This window comes from Trichechus manatus, unplaced genomic scaffold, assembly GCF_000243295.1.
Source record: "Trichechus manatus latirostris isolate Lorelei unplaced genomic scaffold, TriManLat1.0 scaffold00096, whole genome shotgun sequence".
In the NCBI taxonomy this organism is placed as follows: domain Eukaryota; kingdom Metazoa; phylum Chordata; class Mammalia; order Sirenia; family Trichechidae; genus Trichechus; species Trichechus manatus.
In genome coordinates this window covers 370,013-379,950 of record NW_004444032.1, presented here as the reverse complement: position 1 = coordinate 379,950, position 9,938 = coordinate 370,013, and positions in this window count along the sequence as shown.

Here is a 9,938-nt window from a genome sequence, read left to right as displayed (position 1 = left end):
GGAATCATGGCCCAGCCAAATTGATGCACACATTTTTGGGGGGACATAATTCAAACCGTGACACACCTGCTCACTCATTTCATCCTCTGAAACGCCTCTGTGGAACTTTGGGACCTTGGGCCAATCTGAGACACTGATGAAAAACCTTGGAATAGAACATATGAAGAATTTTTTTAAACAAATATCAAATGAGTCTTTTTAATGATAGCAAGAAGAACCTCCCCCCACAAAAGAAAAAGAGGTCAAGTTAGAAGTAAAATTTACTTGGCAGTGGATTAACAATTATTTTTAATACCTATGTTCAATTTTAATATATGCTTGGGCAGTAACTCCAGACTTCATCTAGTTAGGCTGCTCTTAGCACGATACTTAAGTCTGCCCACGAAAATAGATAATGTTCTTATATGTAAAGAGAATCTCTGCGAAGCATTTAGTACTCAACCAACTGGAAAAGGGCCTTGATTTAAAAACTTGCAAGCCAAATGTGTTCTCTATCAAAATTACAAGCTACTGTTCTGATATATCTTTGGGTCATTTCACCAGCAGTGGACCACAGATATAAGCTTTATTAAAAAAATGGTGACATGTTTTAAATGTCCATTAATGTATGTTTAATTATAATGGAATGCCTATAAAAGTCCATGTGACATCTACACGAAGATCAAAACAATTAATAATAATCAGCATTAACTCAATGGATACAGAAATGAATTGAAAATAAAGGAATGTTTAAAACAAACAAAAAAAATAAATGTAGAAACTTGAGTATGAGTAACAGTGGGACTATCTTTATTAAAGAAACCAAGAAAATTTTGAAACCCACATGTTATATGTATTTGATTTAATTAATAACCCTATTTTAAAAGTGTACGTTTTTTATCAATTGTCAAAAATTCCAACTCATTTTAAAGTTCATGAAGATAGAATACACATTAATTCAATCATTTACTCAGTAACTAAATAAGAGCTTTAATAAGAATATGTACCCAAGGAAGAGAATACTCAACTTTGTAGGGCTGGTGTCGATTGGAGAAAATATTTCAAAGAGGGATAACCCATAAAGGGATCCCTGAAGAATGAATGGTAATTTACAAGTTTAAAAAGTGGAAGGTGATTCCAGGAAGGAAGGAGATTGTGAGCATTGGCAGGGAGTGTGGAAGAGCAGGGTCGTTAGAAAACTCTACATTGTCTACTCTGGATGAATGATGAGGTTTGAAGGAAGCAGTAAGAGATGAGTTTAGCTGCAGCTGGATAGCAGAAGCCTTTAAGATCAAACTGAGTATTTGAGCTTTCCAAGAACTGGGCAAGGACTGAAGAGTTCAAAGCAGGTGTTTTGCATTTTTAAAAGACAACTATGTTTACAGACTGAGTAAAAATCAGAGAGGATCAGAGTTAAAGACAGGGAGATAATTAATAGCAAGTTACAATAGCCCAGGTAAGAGAAGATGAGGTCTTCAGCTAAGGTAGTAGCAGAGGAGATCAAGAGGAGGGTGGGCGCCCCAGAAAGAAAGGTGATTTGGAGGGAGGGGCAAGATTGAGGTAATGGATTATAAGATGACTCCCAGGTTTTTGATACGGATAACTTGTTGGATTGTGGTATGTTTTGCTAAAATAGGAAATAAAGGGGAAAAACGGTCTGGGAGAAAATAATTCAATTTTGAATATGTGGAAATTCACGTGAATTTACATGAAAAGATCACAGATGTCAGTTGGATATAAAATTGTGCAACTCAGAAGAAAACATCAGAATCAGAATTTTTTGTATTAAAAAATTATGTTCATGCTTTTAAATGTTTAATCAGTATACATATATTTCTATTAAAACTATAGTATTTAGACCAAACCTGTAGCCGTCGAGTTGATTCTGACTCATAGCAACCCTATAGGACAGAGTAGAACTGCCCCGTAGGGTTTCCAAGCAGCAGTTGGTGGATTCAAACTGCCGACCTTCTGGTTAGCAGCCAAGCTCTTAGTGTGTGCAGAATATCACCCGTATGAACAGAGTTACCTGTAACAGGTTTTTGAGTTATAGTAGAGAACTAAAATGTGATGACCAAAAGTTTTAAATGACATAAACCAGTGCTCATGGGCATGGAAAAATGATTCTTTAGCTCTTCAGTGAAGTGTCCAACCTGACATGCCAGGGTACTGAAAATATATCAGTCTAAACATCATCCACTTACTCCCCCCTCCTACATTCATTCACATATCATTCCTTTATTTTCACTGTTTAGGTAATATCTTAGATGCTAGGGAAACAGCAGTGAACAAGACAGAGGCAGACCCATGTTTCATGGAGATTACAGTGGTCGTGATTCCCAGTAAAACATACATAAATAAATACACAACTCAATTTCAGGTCATAGAAAACACAGTGAAGAAAAAGATAGCAGGACAAGAAGATGGAGGTGAAGAGTGGCTTATTTTTGAAGGGTGGACAGAGAAGGATTATTTGTTAAAGGGAGGCAAAGAGGGACTCATGGAAAAGTCTGGGAGAAAAATATTTAAGTCAGAAGGATCTGCAAGCTCAAAGACCCTAAGGGGAAAGTCAGCTTCACTCATTGTAGGAAAAACTGCAGCATAGCTAGAGCAGGGTGATGAAAGGAGAGATGGTGGGAAATAAAGTTAGAGAGTAGACCAGGATCAGATAATGCAGGGATTTAGTGTTGGCAGAGAGCAGTGGGGGCTTTATTCTAGTCTAAATGTGTTGGGAATCCACTGGAGGGTTTTAAGTAGAGTGATAACGTGGTTTCTATCTTTTTAAACAAATCAACTATGGCTGTTATGCAGAACTATGACTGTAGAGGAGCAAGACTAGAAGTAGGAAACCGGTTAGAGGGTACTGGAGCAGGCCAGGTGATATACGGTCAAAACGTGGACTAGAGTGGTAGTGGTGGAGTTGAGAAACCGACAGATGTGGGAAATATGGTGAAAATAGACCTATGAGACTTACTGATGGAGTGGAGAATATCAGCCTTGATAAGCTATTGGTCAAAAATAACAACTGAGAAAGTCACATGTCAAATAAAATTTGACTGTTAAAAAATTGACAGTATTTTTGATTAACAACCAAGTTCTTTGTTTGTTTGATTTGACCAAGCAATTTTGATGAATCAAAATATTTAAACAGTTTCCTGAATCTGGACACAACTTAAATATAGAATGATTTTTTTCCTTAATGTATGCCTATGACTAATAAGTTATAAGTGGGCCACATTTAAATAAAGAATACAATATTTAAAGGAATCCTGAAAACTACATTAAAGATAAAACACAATGCCAATTTCTACCTCTGTTTCTGGCTTTATTCCCATTATGCTTCTAAATATTTGCAAAAGAAACACAATAGTATCCACTAATAGAGTTTGGTAGGGAACTGTGATATCATATATAGCTTTAGCCTAAAAATATTTTAATCTTTAAATAGCAATATACAAGTAGCATTTGTAAAATACTATACAAGATGATGGATGACTTTGAAGAGGATTTTCATATATCCGCAAACTAAATTTTACTAGACTCATTTATTTTTATAGTGGAGATACATTTTCTTCACTTAAAAAAAAATATGTGAAAAACATTCATTTGAAGGCCAGTGACTTCCTTTCTGTAGCTTAGATGCCATGAGTCTTACAAAAGAAGTTCTAAACTCATGAAAATTGGAGTTTACTCAGGAAATACTGCTGGCGTCTTAATGAAAGTGCCATGCACGACTCATATGAAATTTAACACATGGAATGAACCTTCCCATGTCTGTGGCAAATGCAGACTTTGCTGCCTTAAGGGCTTGGCATTTTAGATAAAAAAGAATCAATGTCATTATACAGTATCTCTCTAGAGCATCGTAATTATTCTGCATGCATACAATATTTATTTAAAACTTAAAATTAAACTTCAAGAGGTGGTCATTTGAAAGCTGGCAGTCAGTGAACAGATCCTGTATTCATGAAAAAGAGAATATTTCTTCTAAAAGTTGAGAAATAGATCAAAACGGTCTTTCCCGTAACTGACACTTTAGTCATATAGATTCTTTTTATGTGTCAGATTTATTAATAAAGAAGGTCCATGGGAACGAGAGGAGGAGATCTTGCGGATGTGACTGTCAGGTTTTGATATGTCAGGTATAATTTTGTAGCTGTGATTTTTGGATTGCAGTACACACACGGCGTTGTACTGATGTTTGTGTCCCTCTTTGTGCTCATCATTTGTAATGACTGGAAAAGAAGATAAGGCGGAGATGTTTTGATACAGGATTGAAACTTGAAACTACAGTCCTTCAATTTGAACAGTGTTGCTGTTTCATCTTTCTTTTCATGTTACCTTTTTAACTTTTGCCACTGATGTAAAAGGGGGAAAAAAAAGAAAATTTGAAAAGATGCCAGGTGTTGGTTCTTATCTGGGTGAAGGATCATAGAAATAGAGGATAAAATATAGTTTGCAGTTTGTCACAGCAGCAGACTTAGGAAGATCAAACACTTGTCAATAACAACTGTTTGTCCTCCTACAGCCATCGTAGAATCATTAGGATGGTGACATCTCTTCATAGTTGGTACATTTTGCCAAGATTGTAGTGTATAATGCTCCAATTAGTTTAACACAGTGTATTCTGCTGTGATGACTCCTGTCTTCTTTAATTGCTTTTGGCTGCTTCCTGAAATAAAAGCTGTGAAATTCAGAATAGTATGCTTCCTTTTAATTTATCAAAAATAACACAGAAACAAGTATTTCCAAAAGCTGAGGTAAAGCAGTTTTTTTTTTTTTTTTTTTTTTTTTTAGGATGTCTGAACTGAGAATGCAACAAAGATGTCTGGAAAGAAAGAATCGAGACAAACTTTTTTGTTATCATTTTACTCTAGTTGACAAATAGCCAGTTGGATTTTTTTCCCCAATTGATTTGCTTGAATAGACCGGCTGCTTGAGCAGTACTTAGATTTTTCATTGCACCGTGCAATTTTTGGTGAAAATTCTGATCTTTCACCAAAGAGATAAAGAATGAGTTACAATTTATTTTCCACAAACTTACTAATTTTTTTTCTTTTAGACTCCTGCAGATATCAGGAAGTCTAAGAGTCCTGCTCTATATTCGACTTGCATTATTTCCTAGAAGTTTATCACTGTGACAGAGTAGTGCCATGGCACCTTTCGGAGTTGGCAGTGACTCGTGCTTTGCAGCAATTTGTTGAAGTTCCTTCCAGGTCAGCCTATCTTAGCCATACTTGCCCTCGATAATTATATGAGATCCTAAAAAGTCTGAGGCTGGAAAAAATCCAGAATTACCATGTGGGTGAAAAAGAACGAGAATGAAAAAATAGGAAGAATATTTGAGGAAAAAATCTTGGATAGAGATGTGAAGCAATTAAAACATCAAGGTTTAGGTAAAAAATATACTCCTCGATACCCTCAGGGACTTTATGTAGTTATAATTTTTTAAACAGCCTTTGTATTTCTATATAAGCCAAACAAAACCACTTGAGGAAACCAAGTGAAACATAATAAAATTTTGTGTGTATAAACTAATAATAAAGGAGCCCTGGTGGCGCAGTGGTTAAGAGCTATGGCTGCTAACCAAAAGGTCAGCAGTTTGAATCTACCAGCTGCTCCTTGGAAACCCTGTGGGCAGTTCTACTCTGTCTTATAGGGTCGCTATGAGTCGGAATTAACTCAACGGCAATGGGTTAAACTAATAAAATGACATCTTATTTATAAGAAGAGCACTTTACAAATTATGACTTAATTATGTATCTACTGTATATGCAGATAAGTTTAAATTTGTCCAGAGGTTTCCATTTCATGGCCAGTCCACAGAAATAAATAAATACTGGCCAGTCAAAAGATAGGGGCCATCACTTAACCTACTAGTTAGTTTTGCCGGATTTGGAAAGAACCTACTATAATCTTCTCTACTGACTTCTTTCTATTAGCATTTATTAGTTTGATTATGTTCAGCTATTCTGAAAATAATGCATGCATGCTGTACTAGAAGGCTTATACCACAAAACAGCAGTCACTTAACACACCCCCTAATTGCTCTGCAAAGACAATTGCTTTTAATGCTTTTCAGCTGTTTCTTCTGGTATTCAACTCCATATTTTAAAATTATATCAATATGCATGTGTTTATGTATGTGTGCTTGTGTATAGCTATTTCATGGTTTTAAAATTATATGGAAATAATATTTCAGCTTCTTGTTTTGGAAGTATGTATTTCTGTCTCTTATAAACCCAATGCCGTTGAATTGATTCTAACTCATAGCAACCCTATAGTGCAGAGTAGAACTGCTCCATAGAGTGTCCAAGGGGTGGCTCATGGGTTCGAACTGGCAATCTTTGGTTAGCAGCTGAGCTCGTAACCACTGCACCACCAGGGCTCCTCTCTCTTATATTCTACACCTACTTGCTTTCTCCCAATCTCTCAATACCAAAGGACATTGAATACCTGAAGATGTCTTTATTCTACCCCCATATATGCTCAACAACTTGGAAATCACTTTACAATAAAATTTTGTAGGCATTAAGCCACAGTCTTTTGGAACTCAAAGTTACTCTTAAAAATTCCAATGTAATTCTGATTCCTAAGCCTTTCTCCATACTTCTACTCTTTAACAAGCATTTAGAATCATTTCTTAATCCCCATTTTTCTGAAATTTAATTTCATTATGCTGAATTGTGCTGGATTCTCAGTGGGCCATTTCTGTTTAGAGACAAATGTCCTTCAGTTCTGGGAAATGCTCTTGAATTGTTATTTGATCATTTTGTTGCTCCATTTTTTTTTGTTCTTTATTTCTGGATATTTTATTTCATAGATTTAGCCTCTAATTTATTTATTTTTTTCCTTTTCTCTCCTATAGTGACTGTTTGTTATTTTTCTGGAACATTTCCTTGACTCTATCTTCTAAAGTTTCTGAAAACTTTTCCAGTAATCATATTTTAAATTCCAATCGTTTTTTCTCGTTCTTTGAGTATTTCTTTTTATAATAAAATTTTGTCACTTAGACACGCAGAATCTCCTTTCATCTCTCTAAAAAGAATAATAATAGTTTTTTTTTGTCATTTTTTTCTGTTTTCTTTTATGTTCTGCATTATTTCTGTTTTGTTCCAGTTTATTCTCTTTATTTGTTTTGTTTTGTACTTCATGTTGAAGACTTTCCTTAAATATTCGGTGCTCCTTGGCTGTTCATTCATACTGAAAAGTGAAGCACAATTAAAAAATAAACTGGTTGAAATCTTTTGTGCAATGTGCCATATTCACAAGTTCTTATTTAAGACCATTTGAAGCAGAGCACAGACCAGACACTGTTCTAATGGCATGATCAACAGACATTTATTACTCACAGAATAAACAGGATAGGGATGAGTAGAACAACATACGATGTTATCAGCCAAGGTTTCCCAAAGTTAGGCTCCTGTTCCAGGATGATGTTAGATTGCATCCAAGTATGCCTTACTTTGCATCTTGGGAGGAGAATGCCTATGACCTCTCCTGGGTTTAAATACTAATAGAACAGCCATATCTACATACCAAATAGCATGGACAGAGAATAGGTATGGGAAAAGGAAAAAGGGGTAATAAAAGGTAAAAGGGGGTAATGAAAGTAGAAAGCCCACTGTAGGGCAATGAACATTATTCATTGCCCCTGTTCAGGGAGATTGACCATCTCTTGATGGCTATTCTAGATTTACCTGGCATCTGGAGCATTTCTTCCCCCTTTGCCCCACTAAGATATCTCAACAGAGTTCTGGGTTTCTTCAGTGGGCAATCATCTCCCTCTAAAGCACATACTCTACTTTGTGTCCATTAGCAGCTAGGGAGATGGTGAGGGGGCAATCATAATATAGCAAATCTGTACATCCAGCACTCTTGGTATACGGGAAAGAAAGATTTTCTACATGTGGACATTTATGTAAGGGACTCTTCAAATGTTAGTTTGTGAGTCTTTTTCACTGGAGTTTTTAATTCTCTCCAGAGAAAATCCTCAATATATTTTTGAGGTGAGGATGGAAGGAGTGACTGGGTATAAGAGTGGCTGTAGGCGCTGTGGGCCAGAGAGGGGTAGGGAACTGGAGTGGCTCACCGTGCGTCGTGTGCACTTTTTCTCGACATTTCTGCTCCTCGCTCGTTCATCATCTCTACCCTCCTGGTGTCCTGGACTCGGTAACATTTCTGGTGTGTGTGTGTGTATGTGTGTGTTTTCTCAGAGCATAAAGCTCTGGTCTTCGAGGGAAGGCCATTAGGAGAGAAGTAGCCTGGAGGTGTGCAGCAGGTATTCCTTCATTCTCTCAACACTGCGGCAAGCCCACTTTTCATATTCCCTTGTCTGAGATTAAGCTTCAAAACCTTTGCTACAGGCACTCTATTAGGTAAAAGAGTTCAGTTGTCTCAAAAGTTATACTTCTTTTCATAAGATAATTTGAATTGCAATTTGAGGTAAAACTTTATTGAAAGCTTTATAGGTGACCAGGTGCATTAAACTAAATACCTTTCCTTCATCTACTAATTTTGTAATTTTGTTAAAGAAAGAGTAGAGGGCTTTGGTTTTCATGAGTGACATTTTCCCCCATAAAACCCCATGCTGCTTATTGCTCTTGTTTCTATTATCCCATATACGTTGTAGTTTTTTTTTTTTCTCCCCAGGGCCTCACAATAGACTTTCCAAATTGTAATTATCTTGACAGATCTTTTTGTTCTGACAAATAAAATCTATGTGTTTTATTTTATTCCATTTTCTCAATCTACCTACTTTAGCATAAGTTTTCAAAAGCAATCACTAGTCTTTTAGAATTTGGGGAGTGTATTTCTTTAGATCCTGTGATGCACATAGTGTAAAACTGTTTAAAGTCATGTTAAATTTTTCTTAGAAATATTGTTTCAAATAATCATGCAGAGAAAAAAAAATGAAAATGATTATTTATATCAACTGAGGACCTCAGTGAGAGTTGTTCAAGGATTGAGAAATAGGCAAGTTTAAACAAAGGAACTTGGATTATTTAGACAAGAGAAAGTTCTAACCATACCCCCAGTTCAAATACTGGACAGAAAAGTAATGACCTGCTATTCTCTATATCTGGAGAAGATGTAAGAGGCAATTAAGCTGAAAGTCAAGTGTACAAATTATGAAACTTTGTAAGATGCCTGCATCCAGCCCTCATAAACACTCCAGGGAACTTTAGAAGGAATAAACATATAGGTCAAGGCAAACTGGATAACTCAGGTAAACAACATGGGTTTCATCAATCCCTGCAACCAAATCATTGTGTAGGACTGTAAGTATCCCCTGCAAACATGTAGAATCTTTCGTTCATACAGAGATAGCAAATTCAGACTAAACTATAAAAGGGATCAATCAATCCAATTGATAGGGCAAAAAATATTTAATTAATATTCATCTCCATTTTAATAATGCATAATTAAACAGAGTAGTGAGTACGCCCAGTGTAGTTCTTATTCGAAGTACAGTAAGGCGCGATTACGAACATCCAATTTATGGACAACTAGCACTTGCCTTTCAAAGTTCTATAAATTTGCCCTCTCTTAGAAACGATTGAACCAACCCCTACTTGCAACAAATTCTTCATCACGATCACCTTCACTTGCTGCAATGCAGCTTTTAAATCATTGAAAAGGCTTTGAGCCTTTTCTTTTTTTTATATATATTTTATTGTACTTCAAGTGAAGGCTTACAGAACAAATAGTTTCTGACGAAACAGTAGTACACATGTTGTTTTATGACATTGGTTAACAACCCCACAACATATTAACCATCTAACTTCTCAGCCTTTTTTTTTTTGGGTGAAAATACACATAGCCAAAGATACACCGTTTAAAAAATTTCTACATACACAGTTCAGTGACACTGACTACACTCTTCCAATTGTGCTGTTATTCTCACTTAAGATGAAGGCTTACAGAACAAAATAGTTTCTCATTTAACAGTTACTACA